Here is an 8,615-nt window from a genome sequence, read left to right on the forward strand (position 1 = left end):
TACATTATGTATGTTTGCTATTGCAGGCTTTATTTCTATGCTTTTTCTTGGGTGACATATTTTCATTCTATCAGGTTTAAAATACTCATTGCTTTACGTTTAATGCAGGAAGATGCCAAAGTATATCATAAAAAGTGTGTTCATTACTTAGTTCATAATAAAATTTAAACCCTAAGAAGTAATATTTATTTCATTATTACTTTAATTTTGTATTCAATAATCCATTGATTTTCCAAGTAAAAAGTATCAATACAAACATTGAATTGAAAATCTAACTGATTGAATTTTATGTTACATGTAGTTTTTTTTTACTTTTCGTTCTCTTAAACCAACAATTTGTACCAACTGACAAGATTTAATATTAATAAAATATTTTGGTTATGGTGATCGATGGCCTTTTAAATGTCTTTATTGCAACTGCACTGTAAGTCTTGTTATTACAAATCAAATAAGGAACTATAAGCGATCAGGTCGTTTTGGACGGACGTGACATTTTATTCAGTAAGGAAAGGGCACTCTCAGTTATCTACTCTTAAAGATATAGCTGAGTACTGGGACCCGTTTCACAAACCTTTTTTTTTTCAATGACAAATTACAAAAAATACGTGACAAATCTGCAGATAACCAATCAGAAACAAGGATTTCAGTAGCTTATAACAAATACTGGCATTTACTCATTGATGACAACTTTTGTAAAACGAGCCCCAGGTCGAGGCATATTTGATTTAGTGGACACTAAACAGAGAGGGTTTAGAATTAATTAGTAAAAAATAAGAAATCAACGCAGTTTTCCTGCGAGTATTGTACTGCATACAGACATACGTATGTGGGAGTATAGGCACACATGTGGCCGTTGTTTCTCGTCATAATATGACAGCATTTCAAGAGCAGTCCTTTTCATGGGATAAGATATCTAACAAATTATTTTATCTTTAATATAACTCAAATTTCTCTTAAATGCATCGCTTAACAATGTTAAATCTGAGATACACGGCCCTACGTTATCAGTTTATGTGATATGATGCAATATTGAAGCCCTAAAAAATTGCGCTTCGAAATAATCATGAAGTGCCTCACAAAACTAAAAAATGCTTGGGTGAACGGTTTTACTATACTCATTTTCCCCAGTAGACTGTAGTGTTATGAAAACCGTTAGGAAAACCGTTAGGAAAACGGAAAATGAAATTTCGATTTTCAATCATAAATATCTTGATAATCAGACAGGCGATCGGCTTGTTAATGGCATGGGATTCCTGATTGACCTAAAAGTTAATAATTATGATTGCAGCATGAGCTAAAAGCCAGGATTTTGTTTCAGAATCTGAGGCTATGTTACCGAGTCACTTTAAATCTCACGCTATTTTCCCTCTGGAGGTAGGGAGGGGTAGTTTTAAATACCCCTCATTCCTTTCCAGACGAAGCCATATCCACTTGTACGATCATGATATTTTCTAATCCCCCAAAATTGACAATCCTCTTTCAAAAGAGTGACCTTTAGAAAACGTCTTCATCCAATTATCGAAAATTTGTCAGCGAGGTAATTTCATTTTTCCAGATTCAATTTCGTTTCATGAACCTTTATGGTGCAGCGCAGATTTTACGACGATCTTTCTTCCGTGCAAGCTGTTCTAGCAGATATTGTTAACAAGTTTGAATGTGTTTTTGTATTTAGTAATGTTCTTATGACGTCATTATGTAAGTTGTTTCATTATGTCGTTTTGCACCTCTCTCGCACGATACGTCATTCCTCATTCTCACTTTCTATGCATCATACTTTGCCGCCTTAGCATATATATCCTTGATTGTGCGTACACATGCCACTCTTAGAACTTTAAAAATGATTTTTTTTTTTTTTTTTTTTTTTTTTTTTTTTTTGCTATCATCATTTTAACAATCAATATTGATGTTGCAAATATTACCAACACATCGCATATGAAATAATCAGTAGTATTACTATCAAAACGGCGCATATATATTCTGGGATATTTTCGTATATGTAAGTGTGACAGAGTGTCATAATCTTATCTTAGCCTTCTGCAGACGTCTCTATCTTTTTCTGTTCTTTCAAAGGGCAACCATCTGCATTGTACTGTTCATGTCAAGGAATGAAGATATTGACATAGCACAAAATATAAATATATAGTTCAGGTCTAGATCTAGTGTTGGGATTTCATTGTGGTAGATACAGTCTGGAAACGATTGGAACATATAGATAATGTTTTTGATTGTAGCATATTACGATAAAGAGTATTGTGTGAGGTTTTGGAGTCATGTACATGAGGAAGAAAATGAAATAAGTCTTTAAATATGTGTATATGGGACTACAGAGTTGAGTCCAAACACCTTATTTATTTCGTGTCATATATTGGGGCACTTGAAGAGCAATCCATTTCAGGAGACATTTTCAACGATTTTAGTTCACACCGACATAAGAGGAATAAAGTCGACAGTTTTCTTTCTATGATATTCAACGAAAATTCTAGAACATGTTATTTTCACCTGTCCCAGAACTCAACATTTTTCTTTAAAACATGCATATATGGAATATTCATATAGTTATCCAGAATAGACAGACTCACGAGTTGAGGACCAAATCAAGCGATCAATCCATCTAACAAAGTGTTCTCTTTCTTCGGCTGGTTGCAGAGCGGCAAACCGTAGATGAGAAATTGAATAAACCGGTATGGAGGAGCATCAAATATTCATGCAGAGTCATTAAGTTTTGGTCATGGAGTGATGCACCCTTTCATTCATCCGGTAAGATTAATGAGGGTTCCTCACGCACCCCATACCTGGACTGGTATGACCCAATTTCATTAGGTAGTTACAGAGAGAGAGAGGGGGAAGAGAAAGAGAGAGAGAAAGAGAGAGAGAGAGAGAGAGGGAGAAAGAAGAAGAAGAGAGAGATAAAGTGAGAGAAAGAGAGAGAGAGAGAGAAAGGAAGAGAGAGAGAGAGAGAGAGAGGGGGAGAGAGAGAGAGAGAGAGGGGGGGAGAAACAGACATACAGAGAGGCATAGAGTGAGTGGTGGGTGAGAGAGAATGTGTGGCAGACAGAGAGATATACGGAGAGTGGAGAGATACAGAGACAGTCGGTATGGGACGAAAGAGAGACAGAGAGAGAAAGAGATAGACAGAGAGGGAGAGAGCTGGTGCTTGTGACCATTTTTATACTTTCAAAAGGCTAGGCGCACCTGATTAATCTTTTGCAATGCTATGAACATGATGAAAAACGCTTTTTGATCCCATTACGTGAAGGACAAGTTTGTGAATATGTCATCTAACTTTCATTGTACATGTTGTACACGACACGCTATTCATTCGGGCTTGATTGCACCAAACAATTCAGTAATTATTAACAAAAGATCTAATAATGGTCGCTATAGAGAATATACACCTAGTTTGATGGTTAACCAACGAAGGTTGCTAGAATTAACAGTAATCATGCTTTATACATTCCGTACATGTATATGAACTTTGAGTGAAGCAGGTCATAAAGGTTTAGTGTCAAGTATTCTAAAAAGTCAGGCTTGTTCTTTTATTCTAATCGGCCCCTGTACCTTTACCATTTAAGTTTTCATTATCAATACGACAGTCCTAGATTTTGTACACGGTTATATCAGTGTTTTGTGAAATATGAAAATAGAAAAAGTGACTGCAGTTCTTTTTGCTTTAATTCAAATTGGATAAAGACTTCTCGCTCGGGTTATCATGATAAAGTGTCTATACTGTTTATTTTTTCTTCCATTAATTGGATCGTGGAGCGCCAGGAGTGTTACAATTGACAGACATGAGTGCTACGCAAGAACCCTCTTTTATAATTATTTTCATTATCGTTCTTTCTGTTTTGTTTTTAATGGGGGAATATGGCAAACCCCTATGTGAAACGAAATCCTTGGTAATTATGATGATAAAGATATCCAATCATAGTTGAAAGTAAATATCAACTTGACAACATTAAAGAACATAAACAAACTAGTACAACTTATTATTTCCCATCTGAGCCTGTCATGTACCGTTGCTCGTCATTATTGTTTTAGTATACTGAATTCGTGTATTTTATGATTGTTTTATTTCTTTATTTAGAATAGTACTAAATCGTGGGCGTATCCTCGTATGTAATGCATATTGCCGACCGGTCTGTTTCAATCTTAAGTGTTCGTTCCCCGAGGCGCACACACATCCGACGTGCATCCCCAGACGCACAGACATTCGTACTCTCTAAAAGCAGAGGGGTGCGAATCACCCCCCCCCCCCCCTCTCTCTCTCTCTCTCTCTCTCTCTCTTTCTCTCTCTTGTCTCTCTCTCTCTCTCTCTATGTCTCCCTCTCTCTCTCTCTCTCTTTCTCTCTCTCTCTCTCTCTCTATCTCTCTATCTCTCTCCCTCCCAGTAGATGAATGCATGGATACACTGGGTTCGTACACCATGTAAAATTACCCATGTGAGGGATTATTGGAATTTAAATATTTATGATTTAGCAATCGCATAGAAATTGGAAACCGAGAGATACAGTTTATGAGGAAGTTCAATTGATTAGATAAATGATAATATGAATACAACATCTAAAGCAGGGTAACAATTGGGAGCGCCAGGAGTGTCAACTCTGACGGATGTGAGCTTTATACAAGAACCCAATATTATTATTATTAACTTTTGATTCAAAGCCATAAAAAAGGACACCAAATGCATAAAATAAAGGGCAGAAATGTATTCACATATTGTATCTAATTTTTTTTTATAACCACAGTGCATTTGACGCCTGGTATCGTAAAAAGGAAAATAAGGCTTAAAATCCTTAAATTTGTGGTAAGACATTGAAAGCTTAAATTCGCTTTTTTTTTAATTAATATGATAAAATGTCTCTTTCTTGATGCTTGATGTGAAGTGGTCTAGTGGATAAATCAACGAACAGCGGTTCATGTGGTTCGCCCCTAATTCGCGCCATGACAAAATTATCATTTAGGAACGTATTAATATAAATTTGCCAGTCTCAAACTAGGTGAGGTAAATGGTACCTGGAAGAATTCAATTCCTTGAAATGCTAGAGCGCCAGGGTATTAATCAGGAGCTCCAGGAGTGTCAATTCTGACAGATATGAGCGTTGTGCAAGAAATCTCCATTATTATTATTTTGTTTAATTTTATAGTGCATTACGGAAGAGACCTATTGGTATCTCGTATTATTATATCAATGTTCTTTGGAAATTTGTTTTGTAATTCATGTTCATTTCAGTTTTTAACTGCCAGACACAAAGATCTTAATAAGATCCATTTATCTATTTATCTATCTATCTAAGATTTGTTTCTTTACTTCAAAATATTCTAAAAGCGCCTTTACTTAACAGCTTACTGTACCAACATTTCAACACATGCACGTATTTTTTCTCGAATTGCCTTTTCGGATATCTATTCCATAAAAGTAAATGTTTGTATAATGGTCTCCCATTTACGGATTCGTTGGTTCGCCGTTGGCATTGCCATTCGTGCAAAAGAGATGCACCAAACAACTATCTGTATTTGTGGGTCTGGCAACTACGGATTCTTGAATAGAAAATATCTGTTGGCACCATGTTGTTGTCTGACCTTAAAGCCCCTATAAGGGATTTGCAAGCCCTCAGATTGAATTTTTAAAATGTATCTATAGCAGCAGCATGAGTTTATGAAAATATTGAACAGTTATGTTTTAGACTCGGCTTGACTTTCAACCAAACGAGATAATGTATTTAGGACTTGCGTTTAATCTGTCATGTTGTATTGAGAAACGTCTCTCTAGGCAAGAGCCCTATTTGTTAGCGATGTGAAGGCTACTTAGTGATTGAAGTCTGAGTAGTATGTTTCTTTATTGATGGTTGGTAGTGATGAGATTTGCTCAGTAAAGTGAGATTGTTTGCTCAAGCTTGCACGGACCGGCAGGAATGCCCGGATGAAACCACCTCAGAGGAGATACCGGGACAAACATGTCAAACGAAATATAGACGTCATCAATGGCCGATCAGGGATTATCTTGGCTTGCAATTGGGGGAGAGGGGAGAGGGGGGGGGGGTTCCAAACTTACCTGACCTTACGAGGAATAAAATATGAATACAAATTTAAGTAAAAAAGATAGCGAAAGAAAGAAAATGATATAACGAGATTTTCCCGTGTGGTAAATATTAGTCAGGAGACAAGGAGGAGAAATCTACACGAATAATGGAACTTTTTACAGGCATGAGGGTACACCCAACAAGCTCCTCCCTTCCATACTAGACATAGAAAAGAAATGAGAAGGAGAAGAAAAATGCATCTCTCAACACAACACCCTCTTTAAACCCCCCCCCCCCCAAACAAAAACAAAAAGACAAAAAAAGGAAACAGAAGAAAGAGAATAGAATATTGAACAAATCCCCTTAAAGTGACTCGGTAACATTGTTGAAGGTTGAAGATAAACTATTATTGTGTCACTTTTGTATGAAATGTTTCTTATTATAGTCCTAATCCTTTAACTGTACCAACTCTCTTACATGCAAAAAATCCTTTAACATTCTGAAAACCACAAAGATATTCATAGTTTTCTTTGAAGGTGTCACTGTGCGTCACCCTCTAATTGTAATTCTCCCAACCATATTTAAATTCTCCCAACCGTTTTTTCATGAAAACAAGACATAGGCTTAGTCCTTTAAAAATCGTTCAACTCTTAAATATCTGGAATAATATATACAGCAAATTCATTGCTTTGTGTTAATTACATCTAAAATGTAATTTAATTGTAATAATATATTGGAAGAATTAAGGGATCGATCAGATGAGTTTTTTCCAATTTGTATCAATATATTAATATTCCGTTTTCACTCAATCTTTCAGATTATTTTTAATTGTACATTTAGCATTGAGGTCCAGCGCTCAAAATTCACGGGGGCGATGGGCGATTCGCCCCCGTGAGCTCCATAATCGCCCCCGTCAGGTTGCCGACGGGGGCGATTGCATAAAAAATCGCCCCGTGGAATTATACAAAAAAGATTATCTTTTCTTGTATAACTTTAACACAATATTGAGTATCAATTTTCAAACCTTATACCAATAAAATGGAACTTAGATAGCGCTTTCCCTCCCATCTCTATGAGTATTACCGATACAAACAACGGAAGCTCGCAGTGCACAGCTAATGCGGCCGTCATACTAAGCCGGTAGTAAGTACCGGTGTGCACGCTGACGCCCAATATCTGCTGGAGCTGGAGACGATCGCGCAAGGACTGAAACATGGAGAAGTTTTTCGTCGTGAAAAGTGTGAATCCTCTGAAATCTGGTTGTTCTAAAAGACCAGCAAATAATGTAACTCGACCAATAAATCAATATTGAGAAGAAGATCAGCAAAGATGTTGCAGGGGTGGATCTAGGCGGTTTAGGGGGTTTAATCCCCCGATCCCTCTTGGGCTGCCAAGTGAAAATGTGATGTGCATAGAAAAATGCTATCATGTGTCCAGACCTACACAGTAGTAGTAGATTTCAGTAGATGCCAGGAAAACATCACTAACGGGGGTTCAAAATAGCACCAAAAAATCGCCTCGCCGCTTCGCGGCTCGTGGACGATTCTCCACATCGTATCTGGTTTACCCCCCCCCCCCCACCCTTAGCAAAAAGCTAGATCCGCCCCTGTGTTTTGGAAGGATATGGTAAAGACTAAAAGTAAAGAAAGAATGTAAATACGGTTGCTCCGAATAATGAAGAGGACATTATGTGCAGAACGGGAAGAAATGGAGAGAATGTCATCACGGGCAGGCACGGATCCAGGATTTCTTAGGGGGGGGGGGCAAATTTGAAATTATGTGAGCCAAATATTGGTACGTAATGGTGACCAGCATTGACGTAATAGGGGGGGGGGGGTGCAGGGAGGGGCGATTTTCCCACTCCCTCCTCCGCAAAGCGCCAAAGCTTTGACGTTGCATTAAATCATTAGTGAAAGAAGGCGATTCGTTGCCCGTTCTCGAAAATAACCCTCGTCTGAATTCAGTTTACCCCCCCCTCTTGCACGAAGCGCGGAAGCTTTGACGTTTCATTACAGTATTAGAGAAAGAAGACGATTCGTTGTACCGTTCTCGAAAATAATCCTCGTCTGAATTCAGTTTACCCCCTGCCGCGCAAAGCGCGGAAGTTTTTACGTTTCATAAAATCATTAGAGAAAGAAGGCGATTCGTTGCCCGTTCTCGACTCATAAACTTCGTCTGAATTCAGTTTCCCCCTCTAGCGCGATATGCGGAAGCTTTGACGTTCCATTGAATTATTAGAGAAATAAGACGTTTCGTTGTACCGTTCTCGAAAATAATACTCGTCTGAACCCGTCCGCGCAAAGCGCGGAAGCTTTGACATTTCATTAAATCATTAGAGAAAGAAGACGATTCGATGTACCGTTCTCGACGGTATTTCCAGATGTCATTCCAGCATTATGTGTAAACCACCGTTATGGAATTAGAAGTAAACCACGTTTGAATTTTATTTCCCCCGAGCCCCCTCACCAATCAGTACGCCAGTGCCCCCCCCCCCCCTGATTTACACTTTGTTGGCAACTGATCTCCCCTGCGTTTTTTCTTTCTCTTTTTTTTTGTTCTTTCCCTTTCTCTCCTCTTTCCCTTTCCTTTCCCTTC

The sequence above is a fragment of the Strongylocentrotus purpuratus genome, unplaced genomic scaffold, assembly GCF_000002235.5.
Source record: "Strongylocentrotus purpuratus isolate Spur 01 unplaced genomic scaffold, Spur_5.0 spur5_scaffold_1, whole genome shotgun sequence".
Classification (NCBI taxonomy): Eukaryota; Metazoa; Echinodermata; class Echinoidea; order Camarodonta; family Strongylocentrotidae; genus Strongylocentrotus; species Strongylocentrotus purpuratus.